Raw genomic sequence first — 23,246 nt, 5'->3', positions numbered from 1 at the left:
ATGGGGACCCCCATTTTCATCCGATAGCATTAATTTAGATGTGCTACACAAGGCCTATATGTGCATATGGAAGTTTAGATGGATGTGACCTGGATAAATGTACTATAGGCAAGGAAAGAGAGATTTAGAGTTTACATGACAGGCCTGGGTTTCACACCAAGGAAGCAGACCTCTTTTTCATCAATTGATGCAGGTCCTAGATCATTCAGTTTATATTGTATTGAATGGAAAAGTGTTGACTCCCCAGGTCAATGGTCTCTGCTAACACTGGCCTGGGGACCTTGTGCAGAGATGTGAAATTGTTGGAAGAATATGAATCCTTGTGAATAAGGGCTATGCATTTTGTACATGCCCAGAATATATGTGAAGGTAAACGTTCAGATAATTGGTAAGCTAAAATGTTAATATTGTTACACTGAACATTGGAATTTTTGGATTTACTTTTCTCCTTTTCTATTCCTTAGCTACTATGAATATCCATCTATATCTATTTATCCATCTATCTATATTTATCTATCTATCTATCTATCTATCTATCTATCTATCTATCTATCTATCTATCTATCCATTATCTAGTCATCTAGCCATCTATCTATCTATCCAAATTCTGACCAGAGATTTCATCAGTCTAGGCAACTATGGTGGGAAAACTCCCTCTATTACAAATGAAGATCAACCATCCTTCTGTTTTTAAAGAGTTTCTTGGAGTATTGTGCCCAGGTGGCATCCTTAGTACGTGTCAGAGCTGGGACTTAATTTAGGTCTTGACTCTGAGATAGGCTGTCTCTCCATCCATCTCTCTCTCATCCATTTTCAATGTATGGATTAACATTTTTAAAAATTTTGAATATGTTTTAGAGATGTCTTTGGTTTTACAACATTGTCATTTCTTGATATGCCGGCTTTCCCCTTCAAGCCAAGTACTGAAGGTTACCTTGAAACAAAGAAAAAGTTCAACAAAGTTAATTAGCAAAGTCACTACAACTGACAACGTTTGCCATAATCTATCCTTGTTGTCTCCCAGCTCTACCTTGAAGGGAAAGGTCATGGATCACAGATTTCATGCTCAAAGGAAAATTAGAGGTTATGTAGCCCCAAATTCTTGTTTTACAAGTGAGGGCACTGAGGCCCAGAGAGGCTGTGACTTTGCTCATGGTCATGGAAGTATTAAGCAGTCGTCAGGATTTGCACCCAGAAGCTCTGGCTCCAGATCTAGTATGCTTCTACTTCATTAAACATGCACAACTTGTTCCAACATCTCTTTGCTTTGATGTAAATTGATCATCATAATTTCTTAGAGTTCAGTTTCTTTTTATTGTTTTTATCTACATTGCTTAAGTCACAGTACATTTCTCTCTTCTGGCTGTGCTTACTCCATTTTGCACCAGTTCATAACAGGCCATCTTATGCTTCTCTGAATCCCTCATCGTCACTGTTTTTACTATACAGTAATATTATATGCCACAATTTGTTCAGTCATTCCTCAATCCAGGGGCACCCACTTTGTTTCCAGTTCTTTGTTGACACAAAGGGCTATAATACCTATTTTAGTTATATATATATGGGGCTTGTCTTTGACTTGCTTCTGGAGGGTATGCTCAGTAACAGAACTGCTTCATCACAGGGTATGAATGTAAGGCATAGGGCAGCTATGTGGTGTAGTGGATAAAGCAACGAACTTGGAATCAGGAAGACTCATCTTCATGACTTCAAATTCATGCTTAGGTATTCACTAGCTGGTAGGACCCTGGGCAAGTCACCTATCCCTGTTTGCCTCATTTCCTCATCTCTAAAAATGATCTAGAGAAGAAAATGGCACACCAGTATGTTTGCCAAGAAAACTCAAAATGGGGCCATGAACAGTTGGACCCAACTGAAATGACTGAGGAACAACAGGATATAAATATTTATTGACTTTTAATGCATAATTCTAAATTATTATCTAGGGTATTTGGCCTAATTAACAACTCCACCAACAAAGTATGAGTGTGACCATCTTCCTATAACCCCTTTCACTCATTATTATTGAACACATTCTCCTTCTGGTAGAATTTATGGTGATGGGTAAATAATAAAGAGGCAAAAGGTTGAGAAGTTATGGTGATGTGCATCTAAAACTTTAGAGGCCACAATTTGAAGAAAAGGGCAAATGAATAACCTTTTAAAAGAAAGTCCCATTTAATATGATTTTCAAAAATACAAAAAATTTATATTGGGTGATCCTATATAAGGCTCAGGTTACTGTTGAAGAAAGCAAAATCATAAAAGCTTAAGTGATTTGTCCAAGGTTATATATAGTAATAAATAGTAATAAGTAAGTAGTAAATAAGGTAGTAAATAGTAGAATAAGGATTTAAACTTAGTTTTTTTTAATATCAAATCCAATTCTTTTCTTACTTTATGATATTTCTTCTCTTCAAGCATAACTTTGTTAGTCTTAGTGAATTTTGTTACTATTTGTATATTACGAATTCTCACAAAAACAAATTAGTAGGAAGAAGAAAAGCTGTTGACATGGTGAAATTAGTGGAATTTAATTTTTCTAATTAAATTTAGAGTCAAAATATCAGTGATTTAGAAATAGAAATGAACTTATAGGCTATTTATATCAACCTGCTGATTTTGCAAATGAAGACACTGAGGGTCAGGGTGGGGAAGTGACTTACTCTAAATATCTAATCCCCATAGCTCTAATGTCACAGAGTCAGAGGGAGGCAGGGGTGTGCTGGAACAAGCCCTAAGTGGCTTGGGAGAGTCCACAGTGTGAGAATTTTACCTTGAAAATCAGCAAGCTATAAAACAGGGTTGAATTTGTTGTTTTATTGATTGCCTGGATTTAAGAAAGTGATGGAAAAAATGTTAATAATGCAAATTAAGCAAATGTGGCATTTAAAAAGCTTGAGAGACATAATTTCTGGGTAATTTAATTATTTTATTAATAATGCCAGCATTTTAAATAAAAGGGCCAGTGATATCCTTGAAAGCCAAAGGCAGTCATGGTGGCAGACTTACAACTTAGATGTCCCTTGGAAGAAGGTTGTTCCTAAGGATAGCGATGAACTCTGATTGGTTAACAATTAATGAGAAAATGAATATTACAGTGAAGGGCTGGACGTATTCTAATGAGCTTTGATTACGTCATTTACTTCTAAGTTACCCCTAGCCTTGGGCAATCTAGTCAAAGAATTTATCCTCCACCCAAACCTCAGGGGCAGGGAGTTTTACCTTAGATTAGAAGTCTGTCTGATCTAGCTTTTGGAGCTGCAGTACTCTGAATGAAGATAATACTAATCCTATCTTTTATCAGCCTGTTCTTGAGAGACTGGACAAAGAAATAGGCAGGGGAAAAAAAAAACAAAAACCTGAGGCTTCCCCAGTTTTAATGATTGACTATTAGAAATAATGAACAGGAAGACTTCAGAGAGGTCTAGAAGGACCTACATGAACTGATGCTGAGTGAAAGGAGCAGAACCAGGAGAACTTTGTACACAGCAACAACCACAGTGTGTGAGGAATTTTTCTGGTAGACTTAGCCCTTCACAGCAATACAAGGACCTAAAAAATTCCTAATGGACTCTTGAGGCAAAAATGCCTTCCACATCCAGAGAAAGAACTATGGAACTGGATCGCAGAATGAAGCAGACCGTTTTCTCTTGTGTTATGTTTTGTTTTGTTTTATTTTGTTTTCATGGTTTCTCCCATTCATTTTAATTCTTCTATGCAACATGACTAGGGTGAAAACATATTTAATAAGAATGTATGTGTAGAACCTGTATAAGATTGCATGCCATCTTGGAGAGGAAGGGGGAAGTGTTGGGGAAGGGGAGGGAAAATTCTAAGATATATGGTAGTGATTACAGAAAACTGAAAACAAATGAATTAATTAATTTAAAAAATAATTGACTATTAATATTTAAGAGAAATAATCATTTCTCTCACCTAAAGAGCTTATAGGTTTTCAGAGAATCACTTATTAAACATTCACGGGAATCCCTGGCAGAGCATAATGATTAGCCATCAGCCAATTTATCCTTCCCATTTTTGTAGGAAGAGAGGAGATTATAGATAATATGTGTGAATCAATGGTTATTTTATGAACCTCCATAGGTGGTAAGTGGCAGGACAAGAATTTGAATCGGACTCCTGTGATGTCAGATCTAGTATTGTCACTACTGCATTGAGTTCAAGTTTCAGCTTTCCCACTTATGATCAAGGACAAGTCATTTAACTTTCTCATGACTCTATTTCCTCATCTGTAAAATGGAGGAGTTGGGCTGGATTGTCAATAAGTCCTCTTTTATTTCTCAATCTTGTCATTCCTTGACTTTTCACTTAGTAGGCAGTTACCTAATAGGTGGAATGGACACAGCACCCGGTGTGGAGTCAGAAAGACCTGAGTTCAAAATAAGCTTCAGATACTCACTAGCTGTGTGATTCCGGGCAAGTCAGAGAACATTTATTTTCCTCAGTTTCCTCATCTGTAAAATGTGGATAATCTTAGCACCTACCTCCCCGGATTGTTTTGAGGATCAAATGTGATGGTATTTGTAAAGTTCTTAGCAAAGTGCCTAGCACATAGTAAATACTATATGTTAGCTATTATTATTTGAGATAATATTTGTAAAGCACTTAACACAGTGGTTGGCACATTGTGGTGAATAAATGTTAGCTATTATTATTATTGTGGGGCAGCTAGATGGTGCAGTGGATATAGCACCAGTGCAGGAGTCAGGAGGACCTGAGTTCAAATGTCACCTCAGACACTTGACACTCACTAGCTGTGTGATCTTGGGCAAGTCACTTAACTCCAGTTGCCTCATCCTGGGTCATCTCCAGTCATCCTGATGGATATCTGATCACTGGATTCAGATGGCTCTGGAGGAGAAGTGAGACTGATGACCTGCACAGCCCTCCCTCACTCAAAACAAAGTCAAGTGCAAGTCATGTCATTATTTCTCTGATGGCATGGTCTTCTTCAGCAACAAAGGACAAACACACAGATTATTATCATTGTAGTAGTAGTGGTGGTGTTAGTGGTAGTAATGGTAGTAGCAACAGTAGTAGTAGTAGTAGTGGTGGTGGTGATAGTGGTGGTGATAGTAGTGATAGCAATAGGAGGAGGAATAGTAGTAGTAGTGCTAAATATTTATGTCAAGTAAAACATTATGGAATACTAGATTACATCACTATTTTATCCCAAATTTGTAGATCCTACCTCTGCTGCTTAGTTTGCCTTCATGACCTTCATGACCCTTCATCTTTTGAAACCTCAGTTTCCTCCTCAGTAAAATGAGGAAGTTGGACTGTGTGACCTCTAAGTTCCCTTTCTGCTCTAAATCTAATGTTATCATGGATTTCGTCAGTTATCGATTTATTTTGTTTTCTGCTTAGGTGGTTATCTTAAAAAACAGAAGGAATAAGTTTTGCCATTTCTCTACCTTTCCACTGTTGGCAATCGATTGGTCAATGAAACTGACCCTCCGGTCTTATTACATTATTGCATTGAGTCACAGGAAGACCTAACCATTAGCAAGCAACCAATTTGTCATGACCCATTTTTGCATGTAGATAGGAAAAGGTATATAATGTGTGTGTCAGTGGTTATTTCATCAGTACCCACATTAAGAAGCAGGTGTGGGTATAAGCCAACTCTGGCTACATGTCTAGTTATTACCAAGTTTGCAATTCAATTACCTGAGCAGCCTCAAGTACCATTGATTATTCATTGGATTCTTGGGTTGGGCTGACTACAAAACTGCTCATTAATCCCTTGAGTGCCCCTGGGCATCTGGTATGATTCCAGTCGAGCAACATTTCCATAGCCCTAGAGTACTGTCGGCCGGCCGGTAGTGGCTAGTGAAGTAACCAGAGTGAGGTTTGCCTGCCAGGCAGAAATCTCACCCCACATGCATTCATCTTCTTACAGATAAAGCAGTCAGACTTCCTTTTGGAAGAGGGCACGAATTTCTGCAGGTTTATGTCTCCCTGCCCCTTCCTGTGCCTTTTTGTAAACATTATCTATCACCCTATGGCTGCTTTCTCTGCTTGCACTTTTTAACCCCTTTGCATCAGTGGAGATGGAAAGGGCACTGAATTTGGAGTCAGATCTGTGGTTCAAATCCATCTCTGCTATTGCAAACTGTGTGACCTTGGACATGTTACTTATCCTTCCTGACCTCATTTTTGCTCATCTCTGTAATGAGTATATGAAACTAGATGACTCATAACATCACTTCCTTCCCCAATTGGATGATCTTATGATCATAAGACCTGAGTTAAAATCCTGGCTCCGATATTACCTGAGTGACCTTGTGCAAGTCACTTAATTCAATTCAATTAAATAAACATTTATTTCTTAAGAGCCTATTTGAGAAACTATGCTAAGTGCTAGGCATACCCAAAGAGGAAAAAGTACCTGCCCTTAAGAAGCTTACAATTTAAAGAAGAGCTTACAATGTAATAAGGAACTTACTCTGGGTTTGAGTTTCCTCAGCTGTAAAATGAGGAGATTAGCCTAGAGCTTTCTCTCAGTTCTAAACAGATCATTTCATGATTCTGTGATCTCCAGGTAGCTTTCTACAAAGCCTGAGCATTACTGGAAGAAAATATTGAGAGAAAGTGACAATATGTTGGCTGTGTAAAATCTGAAGGGGAGAGGTAGTAGGAGTAGAAGGAAGCTCTCCTTCACCTCCCCCCCCCCAGCCCCAGTAATATAGCCTGGGGCCTTGGGGAGGACAGTGCAAAGGTGGGGCTTAATTTAACCAAAGCTAAATTGCATTCACTGTGCTCCATCCCATTGAAGGCTTCCATGAGACAAAATAGGAAGGGGCAGATTTTTGGTCTCAAAGCTGAGGTTCTCTGAGCAAAATGCTTATCTGACACAGGAGAGGAATCTGCAACAGGGTTTCAGCATGAATGGAGCTCAGTGACCATCCTGTCAGCTTCCCAGGCCCATGTTCTCCTCACTTACTCATGTCAGATGGGAGAGCAGATTACTTCCCCAAAGCCTTGAAACATTCATAACCAGAAACACCTAGCGCTTGGTCAAAGGCTGCCCTTAACTGCTGCCTGCCAGACTCCAAGGCTGCTTTTAATTACTTGAGCTCCAGCCTTTGATGAGCAAGGCAGGCAGGGAGGAAGCTGAGCTTCTTAACCTGATTCGGAGAATGATCAGGGGAAGGAAGTGTCAGCATCACCCCCGGCTACCCTTATCTTCCCCAGCTCTCCTCTCAGTGCAGTCTGGTGAGGAGTTTCACAGGCCTGCAAGCACATGCTGACTGGGCACTGAAAACCAAGAGCACAAGGGTCTGCTCAGAAGAGGCAGGGGTCTGGAGCAACAGAGCCAACGCTGTGGAGAGGTTGCTTTGGCACTTGGCCATGCTGGGCACGACTCTAGCTATTGCACTCTGGGTTTTACAAGTGCTGCATTTTCATTCCAATGAATGGTATTTCTAGAGAAATCCAGAGGACTGGATGCCAAGGCATTAATTTGCAGCAGAGCTGGAAGGCACTTCAGAGGCCTCCTTTTAGGGATGAGGAAACAAAGGCCTAGGGAGATTAGGTGACTTTCCTAAAGTCATATAGGTATTAAGCATCAGAAATGGAATTTGTGTACATATCCTCTGACTCCAGGGCCACCGTACCAAGTAAGGACTTAAACTATTATTTTAAGGAAGGTTGTGAAGGTCTTTCCCTTAGAAATCTTTGAAATAAATATCCATCTGGCTTCATTGGTTTTGGTGCAACTATGACCAGAAATAGGAGAAAGGTCTTAATCACTACTCAAAATAGATCTCTGATAAAAAGAAAACTGAGTGGGAACATGCATTTGCCATTCTGCTCAAATGAAGAATTCATGCTAGTCATAACCTTGCATGGGAGAGAGGGGTCAGTCTTTTTTGGCATGGAAAGCTGAAATTGTTTACCCAAAGCAATTCTCTAAGTAGGTGGCAGCCCTGGAATAGGGCTCTTGAACATTTTGTTTCTCTCCAAGTATTGTAGACTCATAGAATATTAGAATTAGAAGGACTTATTGGGATCTCTTTTCCAAGACAGAAATCTACAATATTTTGGGCAAACACCTAGGCAGCCCCTGCTTCTCTTTAATTCCACAGACATTTACTGAGAAGCACCTAGGTGTCTCAGTGGACCAAACACTGGTCCTGGAATCAAGCAAACCTGAGTTCAAATCCAGTCTTAGGCACTTTAATTCTCCAGTCTCATTGATTGCATCTGTTGGAGCTTGTTCTATCCTGTAGATGAATAAACTAAGTCTACTCCTTCTACATCACAGCCCTCAGTATGTCTAAAGGCATACTGCAAATATCTAGTAACTCTTCTTTTCTTCAAAATAGCCATCCCTAAACTGCTAATCAAGTTGTAGTATATGAAGATAATGGAATACTATTGGACTATAAGAAATGATGAGCCATCAGATTTCAGAAAAACTTGGAAAGATTTATATGAACTGATGCTAAGCGAAGTAAGCAGAACCAGGAGGACATTATATACAGAAATAGTAACATTGTGGGATAATCAACTGTGATGGACTTAGTCTTTCTCAGCAATGCAGTGATCTCAGACAATTCTAAAAAACTCATGATGAAAAATTCCATCCATATCTAGAGAAAGAGCTGATGGAGTTTGAATGCGGATCAAAGCATACTGTTTTCATTTTTTTGTTTCTTTTGTAGCTTTTTTTCTGTTTTTTTCACAACACGACTAATTTGAAGTATGTTTTACATCATTGAACATATATAAATTATGTCAGATCGCTTGCCATCTTGGGGAGGGGAGAGAGTAGGAAGAGGGGGAGAAAAATTTGAAACTCAAAATCTTTCAAAAATGAAGCTGAAAGTTGTCTTTACATATAATTGGAAAAAATAAAATACTATTAAAAAAAGTAAAAAGCAACACTTTTTTTTTTTAAAAGAGAGCCATCCTCACCTAGTTTCTTCAGACTCTCGTATAGTTTGTTGATCTCTTGTTACCTTCTTAGGGTACTCCCTAATTCACTGCTGCTTCTCTTAAAATATAGCATCTAGAGCTGTACCACTCCTGAGGAATGAAATCAGAGTAATATCTTGAAAGAGATCATTGAAGTCAATGCTTAGACTTCTGGATAATAATTATAATATATAATAATAATAATCTTGGATAATTACAGCAGTTGCCTGTTTCCATGTTACTTCCTCTAACTCAGAACAGAAGTTCAAATCAGTCCGTCAAGAAACATTTATTAAGCATTTATTATATACTTGGCACTCTGTTAAGCATTGAGGATATGAAGGACAAAAGACAGTCCTTTCTCCAGGTAATCTGGAAAGGGAAGCTACTAAGGAAACCTGTTCAGGGCTACAAAGTTCAGGGGCTTAATAACATGGCCCAAGCTTAATAATATTTGCAGTTTTGCATTCTGACCAAAATATTGGTCAACTTCTAAACACTCTTCCCCACCACTAATTGGTTATGCATATTTCTAAAGTTTTCATCTTTCTCTGAATAATTGAATCATTCTGGATACTGTGAAACAAATAAATCCCCAAACTCCCCAGATATGCAGTAACATAATGTAAGGCTTTTTGTCAGTGTGCCTAAAATGGTCTGTGGATGAAAGAAGAAACATTTAAATACTAAGCATCTCTGTGAAATTATAAAGGCTGGGTGCTACCTCCAGGAAAACTACTTGAGCTTTATTCTGGCTTCTAGTCATCTAGTGGTTGATCTGAAAAATGCATCTGGAAGAGCAGAAGGGAAGTGAATGCAGATTTCAAACTGAGAGTGTTTCTCAAATATGTTGGGAAAGAGGGACCCATAAAGGATGCTTCCTCTTGTTAAAAAGAGAAGGGAATTGGGATAGACAATAAACTAGGATTGCTTTACAATTCCCTTTGTAATTTGGTCCTTAGAAAGCTTTGTGCATACTGCGAATGGTTAGGGATACATGAAGAGCACTGGGGCTTGGCTTTTGTGAAACACAGCAGGATAATACATGGGCCTTTCGCATCTGTAGGCCTCTGGTTAAGGTCACAAGGCAAGAAGGAATTACAAAAAAAGATTTGGCCATCTTACTTTTACTTTTTATCTTAGCCTTGCTTATATTCCACATAATAACTGACACCTCAGTGACGTTTTTGTTGTTGAGTCATGTCCAATTCTTTGGGACACCTTTCTGAGAACTTCTTGGTAGAGATGCTGGAGTGATTTGCTATTTCCTTCTCTGGCTCATTTTACAGATGAGGAAACTGAGGAAAGCAGGGTAAAGTGACTTGGCTAAGGTCACATAGCTATAAGTATCTGAGGCCAGATCTGAACTTGGGTCTTCCTGACTCCAGACCCAGCCTGCTTTCCACTTGGTTGTCTACTGTGCTATCTAGCTTCTCAGTTAAATGACTTTAGCCTAGAAGAAGCCCACGGTTAGAAAAGTAAAAAAAAAAAAAAAAAATCAATAATTTATCTAGAGAAGACTAGGCGTTTGGAACTAAGTAGAGCAATCAGGGCATCACTATAGAAATTTATATAGAAAATTAAACCATCAGGTTTTTTTGTTTGTTTGTTTTAGTATTATAACACAAGAGAGGGTGTGAATAGAAACCTGGGTTGGAAGATGCCTGTGCAAGTACTGCTTTCCGTGTGAACTGGATGTGTGGCTCTGGACAAGAAACTGAACCTCTTGTGACTCAAGGCAGTTCTAAAAAAGATTGTAAGCTGCAGATAAGGTTCTGACTTTCCTTGGGAGAGAAACTTCCCTTATCCCAGAGTTCTTGCTATCAACGAGATCATAGCTGTAGTCCTTATCCCTTCTATCACAGGAAAGAAAATCATAAGAAACAGCAGGACATAGCAGACAGAGAACTGGCTTCAAATCCAGGAAATCTTTGGTTCAAGGACCTCTGACATATTGACTGTGTGATCCTGGACAAGTCTTACCCTCCTAGTGCTCTGGACAGCTTTTAAGATGATTCCAGAACTATCACCAATTTGTATTAGCACAGGGAGTTTTCTCATTAGGGACTACCAATATGGATGAATCAGAGCAATATAGACAGAAATTGTTCTTGTGTGTGTGTGCATCTTACACACACACACACACACACACACACACACACACACACACATACACACACACACACACATACACAGCCCAAAACTATCTGTCTTTATATCTGTCTCTATGATCTATCATCTGTCTCTCTCTCTCTCTCTCTCTCTCTCTCTCTCTCTCTCTCTCTCTCTCTCTCTCTCTCTTCATCTTCCACCTATATAGAAAGAGATATACTAGCACACACTACATACAGACAGTTCTCAGATTTAGGTAAGTGGACAACTCTGGATATCTCTACATAAAAATGTGAATTTGCCTGCAGATATGGGGAAGGGAAGGAGAGAGGAAGAAAAGGAGTGGCTAGCCATGGGTAGAAGGGGCCAGCACACAGTTCAAGGACAAATGGTGTCTGGGGACAGAGAAATGCCCAGGAGGAAGAAAATGTGATGCTTCCTCCCCACCCCAAAAAGAGAAGGGGGCAGACATGTGGAAGCTGAACATAACAAAGACAGGAGAGAATTGGTAACATGCAGGGTCAGGGACAAACACAAGGTACCTGATCTCTGACTTACAGGACTCTGACAAGGGAGGAGGATCATTGAGGGGAGGGAAAGGGTGTGAAACTGGGCAAAGGTGTCCTTTCTTAAGAGTGGGAGATCTCAAGCAATACACCATCATTCCCCCCCCCCCCCCCACTGTTCATACATGTCTTGGTGATCTCTGTGTGAGTGGGTTCTTTGTTCACTTGGAGGTGGATTTTTGTTGTTGTTATTATTTTGGTGATGGTGGTGGTGGAGATTGTAGTGCAGTAAGGCAGGGGTGGAGAGAGAGAGAGAGAGAGAGACAGAGAGAGAGAGAGAGAGAGAGAGAGAGAGAGAGAGAGAGAGAGAGGGAGAGGAGGGGAAATAGCATAACACAGCAAAGTTCCCATGGATGTATTTTGGCAATGCAGCTTTCTTTCAGAATTCTTTAGGTAAAGACAAGTTTGCTTAATGTGAATTTACATAAAGTGAGATATATCATTAACACAAACATCACATATAACATTCACTGTATAGGCTGGTTATCTATGTTTGTATACAAACATGTACAAAGAGGAATTTCTTATTATAGAAAGGGGAGAGGCCTTAAGAAATGTACTGAAAACTTGAGTGTGCTTAAATTGGAGGGGAGAGGTTGAGAGAATGCAAACATTGGACAAATGAATTTATTGAACTGTTTCACATTTCTTTTAAGAATGGACTCAAGATGTCAAGTCAAGGTAAGGGGCTGTAAAGATGCCATGAGATTTCCTCAGGTTTCCCTTCCTTGAAGCTATGAAGAAGTCCCAGAAATACAAGCCCTGCAGAAATGCCTGATTGGCATCAGATATTCCCATAATTTTTCATCACCTGTCAAAGAGAGCAGGGTGAGCAGAAAGCTACATTTGGAAATGCCATTTAATTTAAAGGGAAATGAGAGGTTGTGGCACAGTACTGTACTTTTTTTTTCAAAGAGAAGTTTTCCTGAAATTCTCTCAAGATCCTGTCCCGGCTGATATTACTGTTATTACAGCAATTTGTGTAATGTTCTAGCTTTGCCTTTTTTTTTTATTTCCATTTTATCATTTTTCACTTTCTTCTAACAACAGACTTGGAAGGCAAGTAGACATATGTAAGGGAAGGCTCTAGTATGACAGTGATTGGCTGTAGCAGAGTATGCCATGGTAATAATAGTTCATCTTTTTATAGTGCTTCCAGTTTATAAAACTCTTCTTCAAAATCACTCTGAAAGTGAGATAGTCCAAGTATTATTATTATCATCACAATTTTACAGATAAGGAAACTGAGACTCAGAGAGTTGATAGTGGCTTCCTTAATGTTATATGGTTTCTAAGAGGCAAAGACAGTGTTTGAATCCAGGTCTTTTTACTGTAGCCAGATGGTACAGTGGATAGAGCTCTGGACCTGGACTTAGGAAGACCTGAGATATTTACTAGCTGTGTGACCCTGGGTAAGTCACTTAACCTCTGTTTGCCTCAGTTTCTGCAACTATAAAATGGGGATAATAATAGTACCTGCCTCCTAGGGTTGTAGTAAGGATCAAATGAGATGATATTTGTAAAGTACATAGCATGGTAACTCGTCCCAGTAGGTGTTGTGTAAATGCTTATTTACTTCCCCTTTCCCTCTACCCACTGCCCTCCCTACCTTTTGACTCCTCTGATAGCAGTCAGAGGGCCTGACCTCTAGCCATGGTATCTAGAGCTGGAAGGAAACTCAGAAGCCATCTGCTTCAACCCCTTAATTTTACAAATGAGGAAAGTGAGTCCCATTCATGTTAAGATGACTATGATCATCCAAGTAGTGGCAGAGGCAGGTTTGGAACCCAAAGCCTCTGACCTCAGAGCCAGTGCTCTTCCAGTTTTATCTTGGTGCTTGCTGCAGATCTATCAGTCACTTCAATGAGTTGATAGATGTCTCTGAGTCTGTTTTATCATCTGTGAAATGGGTACACTAAAATCTGCCATGCCTACTTAACAACTGTTATTGTGACGACCAAATGAGGTATGCCAAAGTACTCTGTAAAATGTAAATTACTCCAAAAATACAAGATAGGAATGAAGTTGTGCATGAAAAGTCACAGAGAATCCCACAATCAGCAAAATAGCTCAGTTGTTTACTACAAATCTTTCCAACCTCAAAATGTCAAAGAAAGAAATTATGGACCAGGGATAGAGTAATTGCAGCCAAATCCACAACATAAAAAAGATGAACTTATGTACAAGATAACAAAATCAGACAAACAAATGCAGACAAAAAGTACTTTATAAAATTAAAACTGGAGAACTTTTATTGCTAGGGCTCTTATTCAGGGTCCAAACCCACAGATGACTTCCTCCTGCCAACCACAATGAGCCTAAAAGAGTCAGGAAGGCTAGAAACTCTATAATGGTTTAAAAAGAAAATGAAACTGTGAAAAAGAAGAAATTAGGAGTAAATTCAAGAAAGAAATCAGAATTCTCAGTGCAGAGTGAAAAAGAAACCCATAAAGGTGCAGAGTATGCAAAACTGAATTGACAATGGAGAACTGTCAAAGAAATTGAAGCTCCGAAAGACAGACAGAAAAAGAGAGAGACAGAGAGAAAGAGAGAAACTGATTATTTGATTTATAAAAACCCCAAACAACAGAAACACAAGAATACTTAGCATAATTATCAAGATCTAATGAAATACATTTTTACATTCAGAATTTTTTTTTTTAAAGAAGGGGAGATTAATGTATGAGCTGGAGGAAGAAATAAAAGGATTTAAAAATGCAAATCAGAGGAGTCAAAGAGTTAAGGGAACTTTAAAAAATAAGGAAAAGGAAAGCTGGAATAGCTGAAGCAACTCTTTATGGATTAAATCTCTTGGCCCCTTATAAGTAAATACTTTTTGAAAGGAGATGACATAAAGAGAAGTTATGTGAATGGAGAGATACAAAATAAAGGATACAGTGGAGCTACAAATATATTCTTACCAAGTCTATAGATAAATAATTGGGATAATACCCATAGCCTGGCAACAAAATAGAGTATAGGGGCTATGGAGGAGAGAGCAAAAGCACTGGAAGGAGGGACCAGTAGATAGAGAGAAGTGAGGAGGAGGAGGTGTGGTTCAGAACAGAAGAGGAAAAGGTACACTAAAAAGCATTCCTCTGAGATCAAGAGATATGGACTTTATAGTAATTTTTATCTGGGAAAAATTTGTACATCAGGAGATCATCTTTTCTAAAAAAAAGAACTTTTTGTACAGGATCTTCCTTCTATCTCTTTCCTTAGCCCTAAGGAGAGGAGACTTATAAGTTCCTGTGAGCAGCCAGCATTCAGAACAGTGGTGTAGGTGTGTGAGTGTGTGAGAGGGAAAAGATAGGATATGTACTTAAGAATGAAGAATGGCTATGGTAAAGGCAGGGGCCAGCCTTAAATCCATGGACATTACGGTCGCATAATAGTGCTTCTATCCAACATTGCTTCCCTCATGAGTTGGGGAGGAGGAGGAGTAAGGGAAAAAAAAATCATGGAATGGTGTAGGGTTTACAAAAGCTGTAACAGAAATTGGACAGAAGATGGAGCAAACCTGGTACTTTAACCCTTAATTCATGATGGACACAGTAGGAATGAGGAAGGAATAGATAAGACTATAACCATGAATCAGAAATTAAAGGGCAAAGGAAGGAAAATGTCTTAGGAAAGACTTCCATGAACTGATGCAAAGTGAATTAAACAGAAGCATAGACAAAGCACTGCTAAATATATACTCACCAAATTACATAGCATCTTAATTTATAAAGGAAAAATTAATGGTGTGAAAAAGGGGGGTAAGATACCATCATTATTGCAAGAGACTTTATTCTTTCTCTGAGTTGGCTAATCTAAGAGAATGATGGACAAAAAGGAAAATATAAAGCTGAACAGACAATTGGAAAATTTAGATATGAAACACATGTATATGTACACAAACATACACAGTTTTTGCTTCATATAAATTTGCACTATGCAAATTTTACTTTATGTAAATAATTCTGAAAGTCATGGGAAGATGTAACAAAAAACGTGTATGAAGAGAGTTTGGAAGAAAAAAGTTCCTGTACAATTCTTGGCTTTCATGGATTTGACAATGATGAAACCTTGGAAAAATTAAGTAACAAGCTTATAAAATTAGCACAATAATTGGGGCTAGAAGTGGATGAGAATGATGTGGAGGAGTGATTGAGTCTCTTGTAGAAAAACTGTTGGATGAAGATCTGATTGCACTGCTAGCTGCAAAGATTGCCAAAGAAGAAAGGGAACTCAAGGTCAAACCAGAAAGGTTCACAGTGAACCAACTGGTAGAAGCATTTCAACATTTGAGTGCATTTTTTTTCTTGTACTGAGAAGATAGATCCAAATACTTCCAGATTTTTAAAAGTTGAAAGACTGAGGATTATATTACCTGTTGCTGACAGATATATGAGGAAAAAAAAGAGAGTCACTGTCCAAACATCTCTTGATAGCTTCATAAAAAGTTGCACAGCCAACCACCAGTGATTAAAAACTAGGTGCAGTAGGTGAGAACGCCCAATATGATGCACATCTATCATTTGTGTTAACTTTACTATACAATATTGTCTACCCTTTACAATTACCTTTACCTTTCGTTTCATGATTCTGTTTATTATCATGGTACAGTTTTTAATATGTCTGAGTTTTAGTACATTTTATGACTGCATAAAGTTATTGTATGCCTTTGTTACACAGGTTAAGTGAATTGTGTAGGTAAGGGCAAATTCATGTTATTTACAAATCACTTTATGTAGAAGTCTGGAGAATGGTCCACTTCCATAAATTTGTGTATTGTGTATCTTTCTATATATCAAAATTCTAAACTCATCCCTTATAAATCATAATGCAATAAAAATGGTCACATATAGAGATTTGGGGATTCAAGAGTGGGCCTTTGATTTCACAGATGTAGGGAGTTCTCAGTACAGAAACTTGCTCTACCAATTCAGATGAGCACCTTGTTCTGAAACTTAGTCTTAAAGAGTTGCTTGATATGAATAACACAACCAAAAGATAAGGAAATAAATGGAGACTTAGTAATGAAATCCTTAATACTCAGTGAGTCAAAAAAGAAGTCATAGAAATAATACCTTTATAAAAGAGAATGATAATAATGAAGCAATCCTCAGAGAAATAGGATAAATAGGTATTGTTCTTTGGCCTTCATTCTCAAAGAGAACCATGACATCAGGGAAATGTAGGTCTAGGAAAAAATAAAAGGCGAGATCCAAACTTAATGAATTTGAAGGGAAACCACTAGAAAACTTATGAACTCTTCTGGTATCCATGCTGTCAAGACATCATTAAAAGTGAACCCTGTAGCTGATTTATCAGAGGACATGACCATGTCTCTTATACTTCTATAAGATTGTTTAAAACTGGGAGATAAGAGATCACCTCGTCCAATCCGCTCATTTTATTGATATGGAAACTGAGATCTAGCTAGGTAAAATGAATTTGGTGGTCATTAATTAGTAGGAGGGTCAGAATTCAAGCCTAGATTCTTTTATTTTCCATCTGATTCTCTGTCTCTCTCCTCTTTGGGAATATTCACAAAGCTAAGGGACAGATAGCAATGGAACTATCTTCTAAAATATTTTCCCCTGGATTTTTGGAAGTGTCCCTTCCTTATAACATGTGGTGGTTCATTCCTAGCCTAGTCCCCTTTTGGAAATGATGTCCAAACACATCAGCCTCCAGAGGCTGTGTGCCTCATGTGTTGTAGTTTTGGGGCCACTTACTGCATCTGTGTACCGGCTCATTCCTGGCCCCCATCCACCATCCCCTCTTCCCCCCACCATGGCACCCACTAGAGCAGAGAAGATTAACTTTCTGAAAATGAAAAGGACAGATAGAAGAACTGCTTATCAAATATGCACATTTCAGATGGAACTTCACACCCAGTAGAGAGATGTTAGATTGCTGTTAGCTCTCTGGAGCGCTCCTGACAATGTGTTATCAGGTCATGTTTGCATGACAGTGGCAGCCCATGCAGGAAACATTAAGTCATATGACTTCTAAGACGGAATCAATCAAGTGAGCAGTACAGCTCCTGAAAACTAATTTCACCTTCATAAGGTTTGGTTATCTGTGCGGCAGACAATGAGGTTTGTCAGCCCCATTTCAGTCTGACCAGGTTCAGCACTGCATCAAGAATTTTAATGAACCCACACTGTAATATGTATGAAAGATGACACTGAGATGAATTCATGAAAAGCCAAGTCCCCATGAAATATGAACAATTACTGCAGGCCTTCTTTCCCCACTTAGCTCATTCGAAATGTCCATTTAAAAGGCCTTTGTCTCCTTGTGATTCATTTGCAAGTTGGTGGGCAGCTTTTCATCACATTTAGTCTAGTTTAAAGCCCAAAGAGGGTTCTCTTAAGCAGTGGCTCAGAGGATCTTGTGACATTTCACTTTAGGATGTACCCTGATGGGGTAATAGCTAATTGTCAGCCAAGGCCAAGACTGCATTAAATATTGACTCTGCTCTGGTCGTTGCTCATGCTGTGGACTGAAATAGTCTTGAGTCTTTGGGATGTGTACTCAGGTGTAGCCATTAACACTGAATGTCAGTAAAGTATAAGATCCCTGAGGGCCAGAATCATTTTTGTTTTTATCTTTGCGTCCTCTAGTGTCTATCTCCCTGCCTTCAACAACTATAGGCACCTGGCAAATGTTTAATTGAATTGATTTCACAGATCACTTAGTTTCCCTTTGTCTTTAGAGACTGTCTACAGGAATACCAGTATTTATTACCAGTATTCCTTTCTCTCCCCTTCAGTCACATGGGTTGAATGCTAAACATGAGAAATCAGATTTATATAGAACATTAATGTTTATTTAGTGCCTTCCTCACAAAGCCTTTATATTTCCTCAAAGAAATAGGTGATAAATGTATATTAAGAAAGGCCTTTGGAAGGAGATTATCAGTGATTGTCATTCCTATCCCTTCTCCATATTCAATACTGTTTTCCTTGTTCTTTCTCTGATTTTCATATGGGTTATTGATTCTTTAGTGATTTCACCCAATGATTAATCAAAACATTTCCTTTATTTCTCAAGCCTCCTGTCTCATTCATCTTTCCTTCACTCAGACCACTCCTTGACTCTTAGTAAAAATAATAATAGCTAGCATCTATGTAGCATATAAGGCAAGCCTGCACAACCTGTGGGCCACCAAAGAATTTCTGGTGACCTCTACATTTTTTGCTGGCTGCCCAAAATTCTTTGGCGGGCCACAGGTTGTGCAGGCCTCATTGAAAGGTTTGCAAAACACTGAACGTATATTATCTTAATTTGATCCTTAAAACAAACCTGAAGGTAGGGCTTACTGTTCTGAAAGGTCTAGCAGCTCTTGCATAAACTCTTTTAGGCTCCCATCTTGGGAATTGGATTTAGAGTCAGAAAACCTAGGTTTGAGTTCTGGACTGGATTCAGGAACTCATCTTCCTGAATTCAAATCTAGCCTCAGACACTCTCTATATGACTCTGGGCAAGTCACTTAATCCTGTTTACCTCAATTTCCTCATCTATAAGATGAGCTGAAGAAAGAAATAGAAACCACTTCAGTATTGTTGCCAAAAAAGCCCCAGATGGGGTCATGAAGAGTCATACATGACTGAAATGAATGAACAACAACAACAAACTTGTTACCAGTATTTATAATGAATTATTATTTGTAGCAAAATATTATTATAACAAAACCAGTAAAAGCTAGCATTAATATCATACTTAAGGTTTACAGAGCCCTTACAAATACTTCATTTTAATCTTACAACAGCTGTAGAACCTAGGCACTATTATTATCCCCATTTTACAGATGAGAAAAGTAAGGCAGAAGTTAAGTGACTTGCCCATGGATACTTAGCTAATAAGCTGAATTTGAACTCAAATCTTCTTGACTCTGGGTGCAGCCTTCTATCTATTATAACACTTAGACGTCCCTGTTAACTGGGGCAACCCTTAGTGTTCTCAATTGTAAAACAACCAAGCTGGTTTAGGTAATCTCTGAGTTCACTTTCTGTTCTCCAAAGCTTTTGAGTTTATCTCTAACACTTAGCACAGAGTAGATGCTTAATCAATGTCTATTAACTGACTGACTTTCTCTCTAGAAGCTGTAAAGAATTTTTGGTTATTTTTAATCCTGACTCCTTCACATGATACATATGTGAACTTGGTCAAATGGCTTTATGGGTTTATTCCTTTGTGGGTTTATTCCTTCATTTGTAAAAAGAGGGGGTTGTATCAGACAACATCTAATGTCTTTTTCAGCCCAATGATCTTATTTCTTTTTCTGTCTATCTGTGATTTCATGGGTGTAAAGTGTTTCTGATAAAGATCTCCTCTACAAATGCAGATGCTTCACAATTTACAATGAATTTACAATTTACATGGAGTTCAGGGATTTTAGCCAAGGTTAAAAAAGCTATTGTGTGTCAAGGTTAATCTGGAACTGAAGTCTTCCAGACTCCAGGGTCAGTTTTTTGTCTTATGTCAAGGGTCACTTGATCTTATAAAATTATTCATTCTTGTGTGCATGTGTGTGTGTGTGTGTGTGTGTGTGTGTATGTATGTATGTATATGTGTGTATATATGTAGACACATAGACACAGACATACAGACACACAGACATATACATTTGTTATATATATATATATATATATATATATATATATATATATAAATTTAACCAAATCTGTGATTTCTTCAGTTTCTATCTAGGGAGCTGTTGGTGAGAAACTCTCTGCTATTGTAGATCAGCACAGACTCTACAACTCACTCTTAGAGAGTTAGTTGTCTGTAGTACTGAAAGGTTTTGGAAATTCACCTAGGATCACAAAGCCAGAGTATATCATATATGGGACATGAAAGTAGGTCTTTCTGATTCTGTGAAGAATTCTCTATTCCATACTTCATGCTTCTTATAATTTTTACATGATTGGCATAGGAAATATTTGTTATGCAGTATAGTGAATTTTAAAAATGCTCTGCCAGGTACTGGGGATACAAAGATAAAAACATTCCCAAAAGATTTGTTTTCTATTATGAATACCCCTTTCCTCCTTTTTTTCTAGTTCTGTGACATTATAAAAAGTGGTGCAATGGATATTTTAATATATATTAGACCTTTGTTTTTGTCTTTTGCCTCCTTGGCTTATATGAATGAAATTTCTCTATTATTATCTTCCTAATTTTGTTAGTACTTTGTAGATATGCTAATGTACTTTTGTAGATTTATTTTGTATCTGTCTATTCTACTCATATATATTTTGCTGATTCTCTGGGGTTTTCTAAGTACATCATATCTGTAAATGAAAATAGCTTTGTCTATTTTTCAACGTCTTTATCTTTGATTTTCTTCTCTTCTTATATTGCTATACCTAGCACTTCTAGAACATTGTTAAATAATAATGAAGAAATGAAAGGATAAACATTTATAAAGAGCCTATTATGTGCTAGTCATAGTAGAAAGCATTATTTCCATTTTACTGTTGAGGAAACTGATACAAAGAGAACTTAAGTGACTTGGCCAGGATTGCAAAGCCAGTAAGTATCTGAGGGTAGACTTGAATTCAGGTCTTCCTAATTCCAGGCCCGGGGTTTTATCTATAGTACCACTAGTTGCCTCTGGAGAGGGGAGTCTCCTCTTCATCCTGGGGAAGCTTCTGGTGTTTCTGCATTGTGAATATTTCTAGGTTTTGGTTTTAGATATATGCTTTTGATCATATTAAATAAGGACCCTGCTATTTCCTAGAATTTTTGTTTTTAAACATAAATTAACACTGTATTTGTTAAAGGCTTTCTCTGGATTTATTGAAATTATACACATATATATTATATATTATTGAAATTATATATACATATACATATATATATATATATATGCCCAATTGATTAAGCTAATGTTTTTTTCCTGTTATTGATCCATCCTTATATCATTGTAATAAATCCAAACTGGTCATTTTCTAGATATATTGGTACAGGTTCTCATAAACCATTCTAGGTGTAAGTTTTATATCAATGCCCATTAACTCTCTGTTTTGTCTCTTTAGCTTGAGGATCATGACCACATTTATCCTAAAAAGCAAGTTTTGTAGATTTCCTTTTGTCTCTATTTCTTGAGAATAATTTTTGTTTCATGAGATGGATTTTTAAAATGTTTGATAGAAATCACACTTAAATCTACCCAGTCCATTTCAATACCCTCTGCTGCACTATGATAATTCATCTTTGTCTTACTTGATCCCCACACTGAGTTAAGATTTTTGCATGTGTGTTTTGTAAGTTTAGGAATTTCATATTTTTGTAGATTTTTATCTATACCCATTGAATTCTTTGCTTTGCTAGTATATATATATATATATATATATATATATATATATATATATATATATATATATATATATATATTGTACTTAGTAATTTGTTATAATAATCCTTATTCTTCACAATTTATTGTGAATTCACTGTGTTCATTTTTATATATGCAATTTGACTTATATTTTCTTTGATCAAGTTAGTTAATGGTTAAACATTCCCTGCTCCCAAATACCTGAGTCTGTGTTGCTTATCAATTTATTTTCTCTTTATTTTCAAGTTTCTCTGTTCTTCTGCTAATATTCAAAATTTATTTTTTAAGCTTGTTTTAGGGTTATTAATTCTTTTTTATTTTCTGGAATTCATATTTTCAATTGGTGATCTTTTTCTCTACTTCATTAATATATTTTCAAGTATACACACATGCTCACATGTGTGTGTGCATGTATATTCTTGCTTTGGCTGATTTAACTGCTCATAAAATTTGGTATATTGTCTTATTTTTTACAGCATTATATCTCATTTCTATGATTTATTCCTTATACATTCATTAGTCAAGGCTGTCATTGCTTGGTTTCTCTTAGGCTTCATTAATATATATATATTGCATGTATTTCCTCAATTAATTGCTACTTTTACTATGTTAGGGTATAAATGAGATGTTTATTATTTCTGCCTATAAAAATATTTATGATTCCTGTCTATACCAGAATGTGATCAGTTTCTGTAAAGTCAGCATGACATGTTGAAATATATTTGTACTATTTAAAGTTCCTATTAAGAAATTATTATTGGTCAATCAAATCTGTATTTTTCTATAATAACCTGTTTGGCTTCCTCCTTTCCTTCTTGTTTGTATTTCTGTTGCATTTCTCCATCTCTGATGGGAAAATTAAGTTCTACTAGTATTTTTTCCTGTTACTATCTATGTCTTTTGCAATTTGCCTAGATTTGCTTTTAAGGAATTAGTAATAATGTTATATTCTCCATTGTCTATGTTGTCTTTAAACATATTATATGTTTATTTGTCTTGATAACATCAATTTTTATTGTTGCCTTATGTGAAATAATGAAATAATTTTCTTTTTAAAAAATTGCCTGAAGCAAATAAATTTATGTTCCTTCCCTTCATTTTTACTTTGTGTGTGTCTATATGTTTATGTTTTAAATGTATCATTTACATTCAGCAATTAAAACAAAAATCTTTCCTTCCATTCTCTTTCTATTTACTGGAGAATTTAATTCACTTCTCTCTCTGTCCCCCCTCCTTCTTCTCTCTCTCTCCCTCCTCTTCCTCCTTCTCCTCCCTTCCACTTG

This window comes from Notamacropus eugenii, chromosome 1, assembly GCF_028372415.1.
Source record: "Notamacropus eugenii isolate mMacEug1 chromosome 1, mMacEug1.pri_v2, whole genome shotgun sequence".
NCBI classification, from domain to species: Eukaryota; Metazoa; Chordata; class Mammalia; order Diprotodontia; family Macropodidae; genus Notamacropus; species Notamacropus eugenii.
The sequence above is the reverse complement of the archived record's forward strand: the minus strand, read 5'-3'. Positions refer to the sequence as shown.